The 21,663-nt window shown below is 45.7% G+C and overlaps 1 long non-coding RNA gene across 1 annotated transcript in view; it reads right to left on the bottom strand.

The window, feature by feature from the left end:
- Nucleotides 1-21,663, bottom strand: part of LOC118027407 — a 38,393-nt gene that overhangs the window by 6,650 nt on the left and 10,080 nt on the right. The window contains exon 2 of the long non-coding RNA XR_004683810.1: nucleotides 17,797-17,905. This is a non-coding gene — a long non-coding RNA (uncharacterized LOC118027407). The remainder of the gene's footprint in view (nucleotides 1-17,796; nucleotides 17,906-21,663) is intronic.

Raw genomic sequence — 21,663 nt, 5'->3', positions numbered from 1 at the left:
GAAAGGAAAGGAAAGGAAAGGAAAGGAAAGGAAAGGAAAGGAAAGGAGAGAAATGTCAAGAAATTGGACATTAAGGCAGGCCAGCTTTAAGTCACACCAGAGTCCTTTTTTCTCTCCCACAGACACAATTTCCATCCCGAAGGCCGTTCTCCATCAGTGATCTATTGCTTTCAGGCTAGCTTTGTGTGGAAAACAAGTAATTTAGGGGCACCATAAAAGCTTATTGATTACCAATGGTCCACTCTGTGGTAGGTACTTAGGCAAGGAGAAAGAAGGAAAAATATAAATAAGCCCCAAGTTTACTTCTGCAGAAATAAATGGACCAAATACCAATATGGCACCTTCCTAGCCCAGATCATTTCTTGCACTCATTAAAATTCAAAAGCAGTGATCCAAGTGAGTCCTGGAGGAAACTTCCAGAGTCTTGCTAATGGATCTCTCTAGCCTCCCTCTCCACCTCCAGCAAAGGCTCTGGGAGGGAAGAAGGGGAGGGAAGTCATGGCTCTCAAACTGGAGCGGGCATCAGAATCACCTCTGAGGCCTGGGAAACCACAGCTCACTCAGCCCCACCCCCCAAGGTCAGGCCAGCCCAATAACTTGCATTTCTAACCAGCTCCTGGTGATGCTCATGCTGCTGGCCCAGAGATCACTGAGAACCACTGGTTACGAAGCAGTAAACAGTAGTGGTTAAGAACAGAGACTCTGCAAGTCAGAGTGCCCTGATCCAAATCCTTTCTCCCTTACTGGTGCCTCAGCGTCCTCACCTATAAAATGGGAATTAGGGCTACAATCCTACTGCTTAGCATTGTCAAGAGAACTAAATGCATTTACATGGATAAAGCACTTGGAATAATACCTGGTACATGGTAAGAACCATGTAGAAGTATTAGCTAATATTATAAATTTTTAAATTTAGATGATCGTATTGTTTATTCGGTGACCCCAGTCGGGCCGAGAGTAAGCAAAGCTGCTCTGCCAACTGTCTTGTAAGTGAGCCAGCAATCTCCTTTCATCTGTTTGCTGTTAGACTGAGATTAGTCAACCCATAACTGGGCCTCAGTTTCCTCACCCATAAAATGGGAGGGTTGGATAGTCGGTTTCAAGGTTCCGGTTAACATAAACACAAAGTGATTTCTGTAGCACTTTGAATCCTGGGTTGTAAACTACACCCAGCCACACCTTCTTTTTTAACTTTCCAGTGTAACAGGTGTCTGAGTCCTATACCAGTTAGCGAACTTGCTTCTCTGTTTCTCTTCTCTTTGCCGGGCGTATCTCCTGCCTCCCCACTTGGTTGTGGCAGAAGGAAGGGAAAGGGAAAAGGAGCTGAGTCGGACGCTATACACGCCCATTCCGTAATCCTTAGGGCAGCCCTAAGGGGCAGGTGGCATTGCCCTATTTTGCAGATGGGGCAGATTTTAAGGAAAGTGAGCCAAGGAAGATCGTAATGGGCGCAGAGTTACCCAGCTGGGAGGCGACAACGCGGCAATCTGAGCCCTGGTCAGAGGCCTCAGGGAGACGCTGAGGGGTGGTGAGGCAGGGGGACAAATAGGCCCAAACGAACACACCAGAATGCCCCCAGAGGGTCCAACAAAACAGAGTGGAACTCTTGACACGTGGCTGCCAAACCAGTTCTCAGAGGCTATTTGATGCAATCATCCCAGATCCCACCATTCAGCAAGGGGCAGCCACACCCGTCTTCTCTGCCCCAAAAGCTCCACAGGAGAACATGGGGTGACCAGCTGCCCCTCCCTGTAATTCCTTCTGCGCAGCTGTTCCCCTGCTTGAGGTCAGGAAGCTCAGCACTTCCTCTCCAAACCTGTGCCCCCCGGGGGAATTATTCATCCGTGAAGGCCTGGCCCTCACCACCCCTCCAGGGGATTTCTGTGGCCTACACCCTCACCCTGCAGTGACCCTCCCTCCCTGTCCCCCCATCCCCAGCACCCCACATGTTCCTACTGTAGCATCCGAGACCCTTTACAGCATGCTTTCCTTCCCCTCTCTGGCCCCTATTATGGGCTAAATTGCATCCCACACACACAATTCACATGTGAAACCCTAACCCCAAGGGGAAATTAGGGTTAAGTGAGATCATTAGCACGGGCCCCAATGCAGCATGACTGGTGTCCTCATAAGAAGAGGGGGATCAGGACACAGACACACACAGAGGGAAGACCGTGTGAGGACCAAGGGAGAAGGTGGCGTCCACAAGCCAAGGAGAGAGGCCACAGAAGGAGCCAACCAACCCGCTGACACCTTGATCTTGGACTTCCAGCCTCCAGAACTTGAAGAACTGAAATTTCTGTGGTCTAAGCCGCCCAGCTCATGGTATTTGTTACAGCAGCCCCAGCAGACCAATATCCCCACCCCCAACAAATATAAGAACACCTTGTCATCTTAGAGATCAGCACTGTTCATCCCAGAAGTCCTCATGCCCGGGATAGTCCCTGGTTCCTGGGAGGCCTTCAGTAAATGGATGTTGACTAAATCAATGCATGTGTCCATATATACACATGTATACATATATACACTGTATATACACTGTCCTGATGTTTTGATAAAGCCCTATTATGTCCCTCACCTGATATGAGACACGTGATAAACAGTTCCCTCACCCCTGCCCAGAGCTATGCTTGCAAAAATAACAGGCAAAAGGGGTTGGCTGAAAACACACAAGTGTTACTTTTGCTGAATGCGGGAACAATTTTGAAAGAGCAGTCCCTGACAGCCAGATGCTGGCCTGGCCACGCGATTCTCCTCCTGAACATAAGCCTTGGCTGGTACAGGACACCAACCCCAGATGTCACTCTGAAACCACAATAAGATGAGAGAAAGCAAGGCTACTTCATAATTTCACCTAAGCTCAGATAAAAACAAGGTCACTGTACCACCCACAAAAATACTCTCCCCAAAGGCTCCTCTATGGGCTAAAATGAGTGACTGCTACTTTGTCAATTACAGCTTTAGGTTGTTTTAGTCTCCCCTCCCCACAAAGATTTATTAAGGTGCCCAAAGAATTGCTACCACTTTCTGACAGCATCCAACCTCCAACCAATCTCTAGAGCCAATCCTGGCTTCCTTATCATGCAACCAGATCCCCAATCCTATGAGGGTCTTTCTAACACCCCCCCTACTGAGATCCCCAGGTTCCTCCCAGTGAGGTTCTCACTGCGGCTAGTAGTGAGCCCCACTTGTCCAAGTGCAAGTGTGCCCCTGGTGGTCTTGGGCCTGGGCCCTTTGACAATGCTGTTCAATTGGCTTTTGTTTGATGCAGTGGGATATGCTAAAAAGCCAAAATTTTAAGAAGGGGTGTCAAGAGGAAGATGAAGTGGAGCCATTAAAGATTAAGAAGAGAGCTTTGGCAATTTCCAAAGGGAGAGACAGGTTTGGAAGGCATATTAAAGAAGGTTGCCTCTGTGGGAGCAACCCTTTCCTCCACCTCCCAACAAAACCTGCAATAGTGTTGGTACCATTTGTTAAACTCTTGAAACTGGGTCTGGGGTTGGGATAGAGAGGGTCTGAGTCTTACAATACCTGGCTGAAGAAACTGGACTATAAGCTGATACCTCAAGAGTGGTGAGTGGCCCCCAAAACTATCTCTTGGGTTACCCAGACTTCCTCTCCACCAGTCTGCTAAGGTCTACAGAACAATTTGATAATGATAAGAATAATTTAGTCCCCACAGCGTCCTATACAGTGTGATGGCCATGGTGGGTGCTCAAGACTGATTAAGGGACATCTGTCCCACCGTTCCAGGAAACCATTCAGCCTTCTAAGAAAGGTGATCATGGGACCCACCACTATTCTACCCATGGCTGATGGAATTAACACTGGGCTTCTAGACCCTGGGCAGCCAATCTATAGGCTGGCTAGTGGTCATGAAGTGATCCTGACCTGAGGGTTTGGGGGACGAGGAATGACAGTGGCGGATGGATAGATTCTGGTCCTTTTGTGGGCAGTTGTATGTAAAATAGATAGAAGACAGCATGAGTGAATTTGTTTTTTGTAGGGCTGCTGTAACAAAGTACCACAAACTGGGTGGCTTCCCAGAAATGTACTGTCTCTTCGTTATGGAGCCCAGAAACCTGAGATCCAGATATTGGTAGGATTGGTTCTTCCCAAGGGCTGTGAGGGATGAATCTGCTCCAGGCTTCTCTCCTGGGCTTGTAGAAGGGCATCCTCATGTTCAATGATGTTCTCTCTGTATGTATTTCCCCTTATCCAAATTTCCCCTTTTAATAAGGGTATCAGCCATATTGGATTAGCACTCACCCTGATGATGTGGGAGGTCACCCAATTTAACTTGACTTCTTCTGTCTCCAAATAAGTTCACACTCTGAAGTACTGGAAGTTAGGATTTTGACATAGGAATTTGAGGGGATATAATTCAGCCTGTAACAGTGAGTAACTGAATGGATACCAAAGCAGACATTTGAAAAACATTATTTTGGGGGTGCCCCGGTGTCTCAGTCAGTTAAGCGTCTGACTCTTGATTTTGGCTCAGGTCATGATCTCAGGGTCATGAGATCCAGCCCCAGGACATACTCCACACTCAGTGAGGAGTCTGCTTCTCTCCCTCTCTCCTCCTCTCCCTCAGCTCCTCCCCCTGCTCACATGCACATGTTCTCTCTCTCTCTCTCACTCAGATAAATAAATAAATAAATCTTTGAAAGACGTTATCTTGTACAGTCCCTTTCAAACTGTAATGTACCCATGAGTCATCTGAAGACCTTATTAAATACAGATTCTGATTCAGTCAATCTTGTGTGGGCCCTAGGATTCTGTATTTTTTTTTTTAAAGATTTTACTTATTTATTAAAGAGAGAGAGGGCATGAGCAGGGGGAAGGGCAGAGGCAGAGGGAGAAGCAGATTCCCCACTGAGCAGGGAGCCCAAAGTGGGACTCCATCCCGGGATGCCGAGATCATGATACTTAACCCACTGAACCACCCAGGTGCCCCGAATTCTGCATTTTTAAAACAAATGGCAAGATGATGCTGATGCTTATGCTGGTGGTCTATGAACCACTCTTTGAGTGTGGAGGGAATAGGACCTCTCCTAGGATCATTCTTCTCCTTTTGAAGAAGACTTGCTGATGAGTAAGACTGGCCAATTCTCTATAGTTCCTTGTGTTCTGTGAACTCAGGGCAGCAGTCTTCAACCTTCACAGCACATTGGACTCACCTAGGGAGCTAGGACAAAGTCCTCATGGTCCCACCTCCTAGAGATCCAGATTTGTCTGGGATGGGCCTCAGGATTTTTTAAAAAGTCCCCCAGGGAAGAATGAAGGGGGGGAAATCAGAGGCGGAGACGAACCATGAGAGACTATGGACTCCGAGAAACAAACTGAGGGTTCTAGAGGGGAGCGGGGTGGGGGGATGGGTTAGCCTGGTGATGGGTATTAAAGAGGGCACGTACTGCATGGAGCACTGGGTGTTATACGCAAACAATGAATCATGGAACACTACATCAAAAATTAATGATTTAATGTATGATGATTAACATAACATAATAATAACAAGTCCCCCAGGTATTTCTTCCATGCTTTCCAGGGTATCCTTTCCACAGGTCATATATTTACATTTTAACAGGTGCACTTGTTCAGTAAGTGACCCTAATTGTGAGAATTTCAGCCACCAATTTCAACGGTGAGAAAATATCTGTGGACCTACAAGTCTTTTGTTCTCCCAGTAACAGAATGAGGTCATTTTAGTGCTTCGTGAGATCAGCCTTACCTCAAAGTGTAGGGGGCTGAGACATAGGCTATCTTGTCAGTTCCCTTATTTAGAACAGAGACATTTACTCATTTTCCAAGAAAGCACTAAGTTGTGCTCAAAGCAAGAACTAGCTCCCACCCTATACAATACCTGTAATCCTCAAAAGACAGGAAATGGGGCGCCTGGGTGGCTCAGATGGTTAAGCGTCTGCCTTTGGCTCAGGTCATGATCTCAGGGTCCTGGGATCGAGTCCCGCATCGGGCTTCCTGCTCCTTGGGAGCCTGCTTCTCCCTCTGCCTCTCTCTCTCTCTCTCTCTCTGCCTCTCATGAATAAATAAATAAAATCTTTAAAAAAAAAAAAAAAGACAGGAAATGCTCTTTCCACTGTTGGCGCTTTAGCAAAACAAGGATGTCTGGATGGAAGTGGGCCTTCTGCCACCAGTTCTCTAGGGACCATGACCCACTAGGACAGTCCCAAGACCAGGTGCTTGAAAATCATCAATATTAGCCTACGTGGGCCTGTTAGTGTCAGCAGGGGAGGCAAGAAGCTGAGATCTGGGGAAATAGGATAATGGCATTTCCAAGAAGAGTGGCTTTGAAAAATCATATAGAATTTGAAAAAAACAAAACAAATAAAAACAAAATGTGCCCCTATTAGCCTCTTTGTCCAGGGGTATAACATCCGAGCACTAAGTCCCGAACACTGTATTATTTAGAACGCACGTCACACACTGTTGTTAACTGCCCACAGACGACTGCCTCTCCCCCTGACCATGAGTCCCTTCTTGTCAGGCCATGTTATCTGCCTCAGAGAGTCTCCAGTACCCAGCACAATGCTTAGCACGTGGCAACATGACAGGAGGGCAGGGTGTCTGCAGGGTCCCTGCTTTATTCCAGCACACGGCACATAGAGGAGTTCAGCAAGTATCTGATGAATGAGCATCAGGTCACTGAGAACCCAAAAGTCAAGTTCTCACTATCCAGAGGCGTGCCCTACCCTGTATCTTTTCAGATGATTTCATTTACGCAGATTGATGCAGCTTCAGCAGGAAAGAGAATGGAAAGGGTGGGAGGTGGTTGCTGTGAGAGGCAGGGATGGTGAGTCATCCTCAACCTTGAACTTCCCTTTTCCCCTGAAGACAGTCTAGGCTCCAACAGCATGGCCACCTAGTTTCCTGCCCACCACTGAGATCTGAGAGTCGAGAATCCAAGCCACCTTTCTATAAAGTGGTGTTTTTTTTATAAGATGACTGAAGTGTCCTTGTTGACACAGCTCCTCTGTCTTACATTTCAACTGCTTCCCACGCAGTTCTGCCCTAATGCTCCCAGCCTTGCCCTCAAGTGACCGTGAAAGCTGTCTTTTTCCAAATGAGGCCCCAGCGCATTTTTGCCACTGACAGGCACCCTTGGGCCAGACCTGTGCATCCTAAATAAATTCAGAATAGCTCAGCCGATATTTTGGAAACTGATTAGTAACCTGATGTTTGCTCAGCTCAGCTCTTAAGTTGAAATCTACTCATATCAATCAACTAGTAGTTATGGAATATCAGTTGGGAGTTCAGGACTCTGCTAGGTCAAAAGAAAGCAGAAAAGCATTTTTCTGGTGGTCCCTACCAGAAAGCATTTTCCCCCTTACCTGGGCAGGCTGGGTAATGCTGAGGACAGCAGCTAGGTGGTTCACTGTGCAGTGTAGGTGCTGAAGGTAAAAGCCGTCGAAGGATGGGGAGATGACTAGGAACCACGGCAGGTGGAGGAGGTGGGGTTGGGACTTGAGCAGGGTAAGCACCGAAAGGGGGAGTCACGGGGTGTGAGGATGACGTGGGCACAAAGGCACAGAGGCAGGAAAGTCATGCTATCTCAGGCCACCTCCCAGAGTCCGGCCGGCCTGGCCAGCGTATGTATGTGAGTGTGTTCTGGGACAACTGGTCAACAGGGTTACCCAGCTGGGTGGGGCCAGCTGACAGTGGACATGCAAAGCCTTAAAGCACAAAGCAAGGCAGATAATGTAGAGAGACTGGTCAGGAGACAGAATAGGAGCAAGCAGAGACCGCAGGACAATAATCAGAGAGGAGTAGGGCAGGCATTAGGAGGTGCCGGCCTGGCCTGGGATGGCGGGGTGGGGATGGGAAAGAAAGGACAACTCCAGGGTCAGAATGGCAGGATCTGGTGCAAAGGATGGAGAAAAGGGAGGTTTTCGGTAAAAGAGGTAAAAAATTTTGACTCTGCTAGGTCCAACATTTCGGGCAAATTCTCGTGACATGAAAATTAGCTGAAGCGTTATTTTCTTCCTTTTTTAAAAAAAAAATTTTTATTCTTTTGAAAAATTGTGCTAAAATATACATGACATAAAATTTACCATTTTAACCATTGTTCAATCATATGGTTCAGTGACAACAAGGACATTCACAATGTTGTATAACTATCTCCCCCATGCATCGCCAGAACTTCATCTTCCCAACATGAACTTCTCTACTTAATTAATCATTAATTCCCCATCCCCCTCCCCCAACCCCTGGCAACCTCTCTTCTACTTTCTGTCTCTATGAATTTGATTACTTTGGGAACCTCGTATGAGTGGGACTATCCAGGATTAGTCTGTTTGTGTCTGGCATAGTTCACTTAGGAGGATGTCTTCAAGATCCATCCACATTGTAGATTGTGACATTGTCAGAATGTCCTTTCTTTTTAAGGCTGAATCACATTCCACTGCATGTATAGGCCACATTTTCTTTGTCCACTCATCCCTTGATTGATATTTGGGTTGCTTGCACCTCCGGGCTATTGTGAATAGTGCTGCTGGGACCGCAGTTGTATAAATATATCTGTTTGAGCCCCTACTTCCAATTTCTCTCTCCGCTCATGTTTTCCTGTAAGCAGACCAAATCACTTCTTCGACATCTTGCTTAGAAATCTCCTCCGCAAAATATCTCATCTTATTGCTTGTGAGTGTCACCATACACAGAACATGAGAACACAGCTCAGCCAAGTTCTTTACCACTTTACAGGAAGGATCGTCTTTCCTCCAGTTTCCAGTGACACATTCCTCATTCCTGTCCATAATTCTACCAACATTCTGCCCATGTTGATACACATATCCTCTAAGATGACAGAGGATTTCTCTCCAGCTCTTCTCTTCTCTTCCTGACACCTCACCAGATTCGCCTTTAACATCCACATTTCGACCAACAGTCACGTCAGGGCAACCTAGGCTTTTTTTCTGGCATGCACCTGGAAACTCTTCCAGCCCCTCCCCACCACCCGGTTCCAAGGCCACTTCCACATTTTGGGCTGTTTGTTACAGCAACATACCAATTCTTGGTACCAGAATCTGTATTAGTCGGCTCTGGCTGCCATACAAAATGCCATAGACTATGTGGCTTAAGCAGTAGAAATGTTATTTTCTCACAGTTCTGGAGGCTAAAAGTCCAAGATCAAGGTGCTGGCAAATTCAGCTCCTGGCAAGAGCTCTCTTCCTGGCTTGTAGACAGTAACCTTCTTGCCACGTCCTCACATGGCCTCTTCTCTGAGTCCTTGTGGAGAGAGAGAGATCTCTGGTGTCTCTTCCTCTTATAGGAACATCAGTTCTGTCACATTGGGGTCCTACCCGTATGACCCCATTTAACCTTAATTACCTTCCTAAATGCCCCATCTCCAAATATAATCACAGTGGGGGTTAGGGCTTCAGTGTAGGAAACTTGTTCCACAATTCAGTCCATAACAGCATCTATCTGTTTAGGTGACATCATGGAATGAGCATTGGACTTCGATCAGGTCAGCTTCTGCTCTCATCCTGGCCCTACATCCTCAAGAAGCCATTTAACCACAATAGGTCTGTTTTTGTGGGGGGAAATATGACCTTTCCCCAGAGTTGTATAAAGGATTAAATCCAATCATGCAGGTGGAGGCATTTTAGTGCCCTGCACCCCTAAAGAATTCCTGGTCATGGCCTTCCAGGCCCCCATAAGTGATCTAACAGTCAAACAACCAAAGCCCATCTCTATCCTCATCCCTGGGGGGACACCCTTCATACTGACCTCTTGCCTGTTGGTAAGTGCAAGAAGGGTAGCATCCTCTTTTTTGGGTAGTTTTTTTTGGGGGGTACTCTGTTTTAGAACAGAGACCAAGGATAGCAAACACTGTGTCGCAAAGGAGTCTCAACAGTGTTCAGTCTCAGCATGGCCTGATTGGGTGGTGGGGACTGCCTGGGGCATAGGGAGAGGGGACACACTCAGCCCAGAGCACCCGAGGCTTTGGGTGTCAGTCAGTGGGCTCTTGTTTATTTAATTTCCTAGGTTCTCAGTAACCCTACTAACACTCTCCAGTATAGGGATTTGTTGTCCAAGGACATGGAACCATGATATCAGAAGGTAATAAGCACCGTTTAATGATTAAACCACAAAGTAACATCCTGTGAATCCTCCATATTCCCAGAAATGAGCACAGAACCTTATACTAAGTGAATGTTTGATGAGTGAATTCCCGCACACACGCACAAGGCATTGCTAAGGAAGCCCTGCTAGATTTCATGCCTCGAGCATCATACCTTGAATTACAAAGCTAACAGAGGACTGCCACACATCAGCTCAGACAAGACAAACACTTAAGATAATTACACCAGTAAATAGTTACAAGCAGATTTACTAATGTTGACATGCATCTCACTTCTGCATGCTCTAAGAGTACTTTTGCCATTCTGTCATCTAGGATTTCCCATGGAGTATAATTACGTAATTCTGTTTTGCCTCTCTCATTAGACAATAAACTCCTTGAGGGCCAGAACCCTGCCTTAATCTGTGCTGCCACAGCCTCCTACACAATCTCCCACATCATCAGGGCTGTGTGTGGGACAGATGACGCAACAGATAAACGGGACGGGGTGCTATCGAGCTCCCAGAGCTGGAGATGACAGCCGTGGCTTTCTTTTCTCGTTTCTTTCTCCCATATCCCAGCACCTAAGGGTTCCACAGCAGCACCACTTGATTATTCTGGTCTTTGTGCCTGCAAGCGCATACATGAGCTGGGTTTTTAAAAAGAAGTGGAATTAGATATTATTTTGGATGCTCATAGAGCTAATTACAGGATTAGAAAAAATGCCCTTATTCCGACCCCAGGAATTGTGACGCTTCCTATTTTTTAATGTAAAACATGAAGTAAACATAATTCACTGTCATTTTTAATGTCCTGGTACATTTCAGAGACCCATTTAAGATAAATGATTTTCAAATGCCTGCTCAGTCTGGTTTGAAAGCCTCTATGGAATTAATGTTCTATAATGTATTCAAATCATTTTAAATCCAGGTCCTGCTTTGATATTTGTTTTTCATTGCCATCATTGATAGAGGTACAAGTTCACATAAATAGGACATTGCCAATGGGATGTGTTCTGCCCTGACCATTAATTCCCAGGCTCATTTTCTAGCTCAGCCCCAATGAGCAGGGAAGTTGTAAGACAAGCCACTGGAAATGTTTATTGTGACATATAAGTAGTCGGGCAGGATAGAGGTGGAGGAGTGTAAAAGTGTGTGTGTGTGTGTGTGTGGGTTCAGCTTCAGATACTCATAGATAAATACAGAGGAAAGATTTTGAAATCTGTCAGCTATAACAGAAAAGAGTTTTTAAAATAGATACACATGTTTAACTCAGAACAAGTGAAAACATTGATTTAAAAATTTGTACATTAAAAAGTCATTCTCCTACCTCTTATTTAGTAGTTGTTGGTATGTCTCTCCAGCGTTCCTTTGCACACATGGGGATATATTTTATTTCCCCCCAGAAAGGATAATTATAAAGGAGAAATGTGAATTGCAGATGACATTTATTAGGTATTGACAACATGCTCTAAGTGTTCATTTAATCCTCAAATTAGTTCTAGGAGGTGAGAATTATTACTATCCCCATTTAATAGATGCAGAAACTGAGGCAAGTACAATTAAGTTCTTTGCCAAAGTGAGCGGAGATGCAGGATTTGAACAGGAAGGGTTGGAGATCCTGACCTCTACCCTCTTTTCATTCAGGCAGAGAGAAAAATCTGCAGAGTTTCTGTTCTCTCCAAGGGAGAAACCATTTCAGAATCAAATAAACCATTGCTCCTTGGGTATCAGAAGAGAGGTCAATGAGGTCCCTGGGATATGAGGGTAGAGTAGCAAAGACTGTCCCCAGCCAGAGAGCCATGGAGGGGTCATCACTGCCACAGGATGTCTCAGTGTCTGTGAGAGAGACACAGCTCCTTTTGAAGCGTGACCAAGGTGTGGTAGAAGTGTAGACCAACCTGGACAGTTCTCCTGTCTCCTCCAAGATGAAGTCCAAGCCCACTCAAGTGTCAGGACCTAGCTAGCAGTGAATTTGTGTACCCAGAGCTTAGGATGGTCTCTCCAGATGAGAAGCTGAACGGATGGATGTCCAGAATGAGAAATGGAACAATTCACTAATCCATTAAAAGAATGATTGACAACCGTGATGGGCCAGATGTTGGGCTAGAATGGTGGGAATACAGGGGCAGCTAGGACATGTTTCTGCCTCAAGGTGTCTACAATTTAGAGCAGAGCACAAGTAGGCTTGTGGATCATCAGGACCCTGTGACGCAGCATTACAAATGCTGTGGTAATGGTACGTACACAGGGAGGTACGAAGGATGACCACTGTGTCTGCAGAAAGTGGCAGGCATATAGGTGGGAAACAAATTCCACGCAGATGATTCATCAGAAGGTGTGGCTAGGATTGGAGAAACAATGGGGGGTTGTGGTATAAGAAAAAAATGTATTTGGTCTTTGTCCCCAGTTCCTGGCACAGATCTTCTAAAATTCTTGGCATTTCCTGAGTGATGGGCATGTCTTTTGTTATTCATAATGAGCCCCTTTTGACCATACCTGAGTTTATGCTAATGAGGCCACTATTGATGGGTCGCTAGACAGCTTTAGGATGGTGTTGGTCCACAGAGGGACCACCATGTGACCTGAGAGCTAGAACTTTCAGCCCCACTCTCTGACTTCTTGGGAGAGGAGAGAGCGTGGAGGTTGAGTTCAACCATCCATGGCCATCAATGGCAGATCAATCATGTTCAAGTAATGAAACTTCCACAAAAACTCTGAACAACAAGGCTTAGGGGAGCATCCTGGTTGGTGAACATAGCGATGTGCTGGGAGGGTGGTACACCTCAGCTCCATGGGAACAGAAGTGCCTGCACTCAGGACCTCTGCAGACCTCGCCCTATACATCTCTTCCATTTGGCCATTTCAAACTCCATCTGAGTTATATACTTTATAATCAAACTTTAATTGTCAGTATAGTGCTTTCCTGAGTTCCGTGAGTCATTCTAGTGAGTTATCAAACCTGAGGGTGCGTTGTGGGAACTCCTGAATTTGTAGCCAAGTTGGACAGGAGTATGGGCCCCCTGGAGACCTGGGGTTCGCAACTGGCATCTGAAGTGGGGGCAGTCTCGTGGAGTCCGTTACTCCGCACTCACTCTGGGTGGTCAGTGTCAGGATTGAACTGAATTATGGGACATCCAGTTGGTGTCAGAAAAATGGAGAATTGTTGGAAGGACATAGGGGTGTTAAGGCACCCAGAGTCTGGCAGCAGAGAGAAGCTGTTGCCACCCCTAGAGCTGGAAGGACAAGGAGAAATAAGAATGGGGCCCAGGGAGAACAGGATGAGAAGAGGCCACTCAGGTAGGGGCATTCATCGTGTGTGGGGCTAGAGCTGAAGATTCTGAGGGAGTTAGGGGATTCTCCCACCTACAAGTGAGTACCAGCCAAAGACCCCAGAAGTGGGCAACACTCTTAAAAACCTAAAGAAGATTAAGAAATAAAATGGGCGGCATCAAGGCTTGCCTTTATTTCTTTTCTTTTTTTTTATTTATTCATGAGAGACAGAGAGGCAGAGGGAGAAGCAGGCTCCCAAGGAGCAGGGAGCCCGATGCGGGACTCGATCCCAGGACCCTGGGATCATGACCTGAGCCGAAGGCAGACGCCTAACCATCTGAGCCACCCAGGCGCCCGGCTTGCCTTTATTTCTATTGAGAAGAACTTACCAGGCTTTTCAAGCAGACCAAACAAAACCACACCTGTGCTATATTTAACTATTGTGAAGAGAGGTGCGCCTGGGTGGCTCAGTTGGTTAAACGGCTGCCTTCGGCTCAGGTCATGATCCCAGGGTCCTGGGATGGAGCCCCGCATCAGACTCCCTGTTCAGCAGGGAACCTGCTTCTCCCTCTGCCTGCCGCCCCCCCTGCTTGTGCTCTCTCTCTCTCTCTCTCTCTGTGTCAAGTAAATAAATAAAATCTTAAAAAAAAAAAAAAGATCAATTGGGAACAACCCAAACAACCAATAGGGAAATGAATGAATGAATTGTAATAAATTTATAGAAATAATACTAAAACCGCAGTTCAAAAGAAACGTACTAGATCTCCACGTATCAACCAGGACAAATTTGGAAAGCCTAGAATGGAGTAAAAATGTAAGTTGCAGACAAACTGTATGAAGTGTTATGTATCTAAGATACAAACACCACTAAATACTGATTATTTACATATACACACATAAAAACATTAAAGCACAGATGAAAAAGAGAGACCAGGATCAGAAGAGAGGGCTGCTGAGGGCAGGGCGAGGGGCAAGATGAAGGAAGGTGGGAAAGGAGTTGCAAAGGTACCTCTGAAAAAACATGCCACACTTGTAAAGTCTGGATGGTATATGCTTTTATTATTCTCTGCACTTTTCTATGTGTTTGAAATATTTCCGAGAGAGAGGTTCTTCCAGGCATCTGAAGTAGAGCCACCCTGAGCTACTTGCTGGTCCCTAAGCGGCCCGGTACACCTCTTCTCCCCCTTTCGAGACTCAAAGTGGGGCTAGCTAACAGCGATCACTAGCAGCTTCTTGAAAATGCAGATCTCAGGTCCAACCCAGACCCGAAGATTCAGAATCTGCCTTTTAACAAGTCCCGGGTAATTCCTAGTGTAAGTCCGAGCAGGCTCCACGAAACTGCTGCCCCCGCTCCCCCCTGACCACTGCCCTGATTACTAGCCAACTCCTAAAACTCTAATCTGGATGTAGTTCACCAACTGCCTATTCTAAGGTTTCTTTGAACCCCTGTCTAGGTCAAGAGTTGTCTGTGCATGCAATACACCTCCTTTTCTCAAAACAGGCAGCATCATCATCATTTGCTAAATGGACTGTGGAGTCCTTGTTCGTCCCAACTGCCTTTGGGCAGCTGTCCTTATCACAATATATGGCACATGACATGAACTCAAGGAATGTTATAAGAATGAGCAAGAACCACATTTTTAGGCACCAGTAAGGCCTTCGTCATGCTCAAATGGTTCATCCAGGGAACGGAAGGGTCTGGTTCTAGAGCACTTTAATACATGCAATCAATGTCCTACCACCGTTTTAGGTTCTCAATCTAAAAGAAATTAAATTTACTTTTAAATTTCCAGCATTCAAGAAAATGTGCATGCCTAAAATTTTGTAGCAAAGTGCTGTTGGGTGTTTTGGGGTTTTATTTTTGGGGGGCGGCTGCAGCACACCTTAGTAAATCGGTGTAAAAAATGTCTCTACTTCAGGAACTCTTAATCTTTCCAGAAGTCTGGGCCCCATCTGAGGCCTGATGAAAAATGTGGATCTTCTCCCCAGATAAATGCACATAATTTAAGTTTATAATTTCAGTATCTACAAACTGAAGTTCAAAAGGTGGTGCAGGATACCCTTATTTAGCTTTGTTCTAGAGCTTTCCACAGTGTCATGTAAACAAAAACGTGTCTGTGGACATTCCCACCATATGACACCTTTGACAGCAAACTAATTTCTCTTGCTATAGAAACAATCCCAACAACCCACTGAAAATCAGGAACACCTTAAAAACTTTTACCATCGTTGGTTAATAAAGTGGTTTTTGTTTTGTTTTGTTTTTTAAAGATTAATTTATTTATCTGAGAGAGAGAGGGAGGGAAAGAGCATGCACGCCAGCACAGGAGCGTGGGGGTTTAAGCAGAGAAAAACATGAAATGCCCAAAGGTATCAAGAGATGGGAGGAGCCATCTGCCTAAGACTCTGGTGATGTAAGAAGCCCAGATCCTGAGGTTTAACTCCCCCAGGTTGTGCTCATTTGCCTCAAAGAAAAGTTCAATGCCCACCCTTCTCATTGAGTGACCCCCAAGCCCTTCAGGAATAAAACCCCACCTTCCAGGGGTACTCATTTCCCCTGACATTTCCACAGTCACTGGAGCTGTGAGCGGTTTGTAGAATAATAGTACTGATATAATAATGAGCATTTGCGCTGTTTCCAGCCTTGCAAAGCTCTTTCACTTTGTGGCAGTCTAGCATTTTAATTATGTCGCCAGAAAGAAAGCGGAGATTCTTTCTCCACTGAGGCCTTGCGCCCCCCCTGGCAAGCCCCCCACAGAAAGCCCCAACCTGGCTTTACATTAACGCTGAGTCATGGGAGCCTGGGCCGTCTGTGGCCTTGCTTGTGTGGAGCTCTCACGATATTTATGAAATGATTCCCTGGGGACATAAGTCAGCTCTTCCTAGAATCAGAGTGAGGTCAGAGGTTGATTGAAAAATAAATTTTTTAAACAGGCAGCAATTTCAAGCAGGGCAGAATTCATGAACGAGGGTAGCCTTTTCAGAAGGATGGCTTTTTTCTCCGGGACTTCTCTAGTTAAAAATCTGGAGATAAAGCGAAACTTTGAATGAGTACCATTTTATTTTGGATTTTGATTTACTTTATATAAAATTGCACTGATGCTTGAAAAAGAAGCCAACTTCATCAAAAGACTGGAGGTAAATGATGGTGGTGGAATTTGCGTCCACCTGTGGCCGGTTAACTAAATTCACTGGCACTAACAGGGGAGTCCATGCGGTCCTTTGTGGGTTAGCTGGTTTCGCCTTGTGCTACCCTCCCTCCACTCCCTATTCACGGAGGCCCTACTAGGCACAGAATATGAAGGCTACATCAGAGAGCTTGAGGTCTCCAGGATGAACTCCGAGAGAGCCTATTTTAATACATGAAAGATGAAGTAGGAGCATCATCAGCGTAAAGCCATCATTTCTGCTAAAGGGGAAAATGCCCTATTGACGGCATCTCAGTGACTTTGTTACTGATCATAAGATATTTTACACAAATTCCATTTCCACAGACGCAGAATCAAGGATGTGTTACTGGGAATCAGAAGACCTGAGCCCTAGTCCCAGGCTGACCTCTCATGAACTCTTCGATTTAGGTCAAAGGACTCAATTTCTCTGGGGCCTCGGTTTCCTCTCCCAGAAGAGGAGACTTCAGGTAGGTGACAAGAGGTTCCATCTAGCTTCATTATTTGTTATCACTCAAACATTGTATTTCCCGCCTGAGAAAGGGAGAAGTAATTTTTTGTTGTTGTTGTCTTGGAAGAAAACCAGCTGTGGTGCACCAGCAAATCAGTAACAAGCCCAACCCTGAACGGGCTGCTGCTTCTCCTCTTCTCTTTGACCAGCCACCACTGATGGCCACCTTCAGGCAGCTCTTGAAACAAATGAAAAGAATGTCCTCCTTGCCCTGGGCATGAGCACAAGTGACTATTTGCAAAGCGACATAAAGGCCGTAATTGGTGTGAGTTCACACTTGGGTTTACAGCAAAACAGCATCTCTTAGCAACAGACACCTTCAAGCAGTGAAGCCGAATTCCAGTGTAGACACTTCCAGAAGGGAGTGAGGAATCAGTGTTGAAAGGGAAAATGAGAGCCATCTGATGGAGTTCAGAAACCACAGTAGCTAGAAGAGGAACAGGAACCACCTGAATTCTTTTCTCGAAATGGCCCAAGGAGCTGGTCAGCATGTTACCCTGACATGACCGAAGATCCCTATCAAAGTCTGGATAAAGGTGCACTGCTGTTGAAATTTGCCAACTCACCATCAGCAAGCTTTCACACCCTGAGATTTAATTAGGTGGGAATGTGAACCCATCACATGTTTACTCCTTTGAAAGCAGAAAAATAAAAAGAGGAGGAGAGAGCACAGAGGAACAGGACTTTGTACTCCTGTACTATCCTTTTATCTTACCGCAGTTAGAAAGCAAGGCCCACCCGAGGAAAGGCAAATATCAAACATACCTTTATGTGGAGGACCCATGGGCAAGGAAGGATTTAAATTCTTCACCCATTTCTCTTGAGGTTCAGACACTTGTCACTCTCATTAAATGAAAATGTGAAGGATAAACACCTGGCGAAGATCAAAAAGGGGTAGGATTTTAAAGTGGGGCCAGAGAAGAAAGTTCTTTAGCAGCTAGCCAGGGCCTGATCTCAAATTGCCTTGTTAGAGGGTGAGGGTTCCTCTCCCGAAAAGCTTTTGTGTGCCTCTGAAGAAAATCATTACCATCAGAGCAACCGTAAGGACAAGACATTCTTCCTCCTCATTTTATACTCACAGATCATTTTTAGCCCCATATGATATTTCTCAGCTTAATCACTAAACTTGGTTTCAATTGACTTTTAGCCACTTTTTCTTAAAGTCAAGAGCGTAAAAAAAAAACTTCACAGGAGAAAATATTCAAAAGGTTGTGCCACAGACTTCAAATGCAATTTCCAGAAGAGAGGGCCAAGAATGGTTTGAACAATAGCTGCACCTTTTCTATGAGACTATTGTCCTCTGTTGAAAAGGAGCGAGATTCGTATGTACACATTCAGGCCTGCTCGTTTGAAAATGTCTATTTCTATGTGTAAAAGTCTCATCTGATGCAAGGCATTTTTTAACTGAATTAGGTGGGGGGGGGGAGCAAAAACAAAAAATAGATTCACTGGTAATGGAATTTAGATTCTCCCTTTTTTGGATCTTTCCTGTAGAAAGGTTCCCCCAGGATCTCAAGATGTATGCTCGGCTCCCTTGACGACTCAAAGCAGCTCTGGCTCCAGGCTGAGATGGTGAATCCTTAAGGCCTCTTGAGAAAAGTGAGGGATTGAAGTATTTCACGTGTGCTTCTGGTTAGTTCTGTTTGCAACAGTGGGATTTTCTGAGCATCTCACACAATGAAGACAGAGGGAGACACAGAATTTTGTACTCCAGAGCCTTTTCAGTGGGAGAATATTTCTGAACGTGAAACAAAAGGGAATCAGGCAAATTTGTAAGAAGCTTCATGGTGTAGAGTTCTGTTTTGTTCACTGACTAAAGGTGAATGCTGACATTAACCCTTCAACGAGGTAAACGATTCCTGGAGAGCTCCAGGGGCTCAGAGATGTCTCCAGGGAGGGCGATGGGTGACAGTCATGGCCTGCAGATCTGTAAGTGGGCATTTTCCTGTAGGGAAGCCCTTTGGGGTTTCCCAAGTCCATGGGTGTTAAAGCAGAGAAGAAGCTGGTTCCAGAAGCAAGGGCACTCACACGGGCCAAGGAAGCCCACTAGGTGTGACTTTCTGCTGGGAAGATGGGGAGAGAAAGGGGCAGCAACTCTCTGGCTGGGGATGAGACCTGTTGGATCTGGATATTCACCCAGTTGAATCACAGAGATCTGTGAGAATTCTCTGCTTCGTGGAGCTCTCTCCTACCAGGGCTGGCGGGGGCGGGGGTGGGGGGTGGTTGTTATTGTTGTGACCTAGAATCCTGAGCTCTGATATGAGGCTGCTCTGAGTTTCGAGTGTGAGTCCTGGTTCTGATACTGTGTGACCTTGGGCAAGTTACCTAACATCTTTAACACTTGCCTTCTTCATTCCAAAATGGTGCAATGGTGCTTCCTTCATAGGTATGCAGGGTACTTTAAGCGAGGTAACACACATATAGAAAGGTGTTGGAGGACTCAAGAAATGGTAGCTGTGATCATTATTAAGTTTATGAGGAATGTGTCCAATTTCTGGGTCTGTCAAAGAGGCGGAGCAATGTGTTTGTGGCAAGATAAGGCAAGCAGGATGAGGGAAGGCCAGGATCTAGCATCAGATCTGCCAAAATTGAGGGCAGGGAGCAGGGAAGGGTCCTAGGGTGGGCTGAGTCAGTGGACGACACACAGTGTGATGGTTCTGCACTCTTCGTGATGTTTATTTAGCCTGGTAGATAAGACGGAGGACCGGCTTACCTGCCCCGGCCAAAGAGAGACAACCGGGATTTCAGGACAATCCACAGAGGTCTGGGCCAGCAAACATTCACTACCAGGAAGTCTGACCACAGGCAGCAAACTCAAGCTCTGTGTCTGTCTGACTCTACTGTAGAATTATTTAGCAGAGCTAATGGAATGAAATGTCTACTGGGGATTCCAACCTCTTTTCTCTATTTGATTGCTATTGAAATCTGACCTTGGGTTTGTGGTGATGAAGCATCAGATAAACTCAGTATAGCTATCTTAGGTGGTTGGGGACAAGATGATCGCTTCTGATAGCACCTAAATAATACTGGCTGTTAGCGTGACTGCTTACATTTGCAAGGTTGCTCTTGAGCAACCCTGTGTGATAGGTGGGTGAGGCAGATATTACAATTATTCCCATTTTATAGTTGAGGAAAGCAAGGCTCACAGAAGTGATATGACTTGTTCAAGCTCATACCACCAAAAGGTTGGAAGGTTGGGACAAATAGTCAGGAAGTCTGACTTCAGATGCTCTCTTTTCCTACGAAGTATTTCTTGGGTTTGATGCCTAGAGGCAGACCCTGAAATGGAGCTTTATGTGCAAGGAAGCCAGCAAGGGAATTGGGGCTTTTGTTGTCCCACATTCACCTGTCACAGGTTAAGGGGAAGCTATACTCCCTGGGACTTCCCGTTCTTCTGGCAAATAGGCTTCAGTAATCCAAGCACCATGCTTTGGGAAAAAGTCTGAGTTGCAGGATGATGGAAGCAAAAGCCTCTTAAAGCTGGCTTCCCTCTCTCCAACCTCCAGACCTCCAAAAATAGTTAAAAGGTCCCTGAGGGATCTGAGCAAAGCCCTGAGAGCATCGTCCTCAGTCACCTTAGCCAAGAAGGCCTCAGAAGGTCCTGCATCCCTTTCACCTAATGATGGGCCATGTTAATAGTGCTCTCCGACTTGCTTTAGATGAAAGATAGGGTTTAATTTGGAGTCCTATGGGTTCTTGGGGTAGCAGTTCCCTCTAATTTTTTTGCTGAGTTATCCTGAAAAGGAGGATGATTTCCTGACACAGTTTGTAACTAGCAACTCACCTACTTTCTGTTTTAGCTTGGGGACCCACGATGATTTCTATATATTTAAAAAATCTAGAATTTGACGGGCCTGGGCAATTCTACTATTCCACTTTCAATCATCATGGCTTGGAGGAGGGTAAGGCCACCTCCATGACATGTGACTAAGCCTGGCCAATCAGAGCATCACAGGCTGGAGACCACAGTCAAAAATAGTACTGACCCAACCAGCCATAAATCAGAGCCAATGAGATTGGCGGTGATATTGTTGGAGCTTTTAGAAAACAGGCATTCTCTTCCTATTGGAGCTGCCAAGGGTGAGCAGGGGAAACACCACACAGAGCCTAAGAATGAAGGTCACAGAGAAGAAAAGAAATCCAAGAGGTGGAAACAGACCAGGATTTAGCCATGCCTAAAGCCATGCAAGCCTTGATCTTTCTGGTTACATAAGCTAATAAAGTCCCTTTTTTGCATAAGTCAGTTTGCCTTGGGTTTTCTATAGTTTGGGTATGAAAAAAATACTAATGCCCTGACAGTATTGGTAATTTCCTATACATGTTTTGCTATGTAAGGAAGTATGATGAGACCCTAGGATGCTGCCTAAAATAAATCACTTTTCAGATACTGACGTGTAAAGAATTCACTTTTATTTTATTTTATTTTTTTAAAGATTTTATTTATTTGACAGAGAGAGACAGTGAGAGAGAGAACACAAGCAGGGGGAGTGGGAGAGGGAGAAGCAGGCCTCCCACTGAGCAGGGAGCCCGACGCAGGGCTCGATCCCAGGACCCCGAGATCATGACCCGAGCCGAAGGCAGTCGCTTAACCAACTGAGCCACCTAGGCGGCCCTCACTTTAATTTTAGACTC

The sequence above is a fragment of the Mirounga leonina genome, unplaced genomic scaffold (genome assembly GCF_011800145.1).
Source record: "Mirounga leonina isolate KUSES-001 unplaced genomic scaffold, KU_Mleo_1.0 Mir_366, whole genome shotgun sequence".
NCBI classification, from domain to species: domain Eukaryota; kingdom Metazoa; phylum Chordata; class Mammalia; order Carnivora; family Phocidae; genus Mirounga; species Mirounga leonina.
Note: the sequence above shows the minus strand (reverse complement) of the source record. Positions and strands in the feature narration are given on the sequence as shown.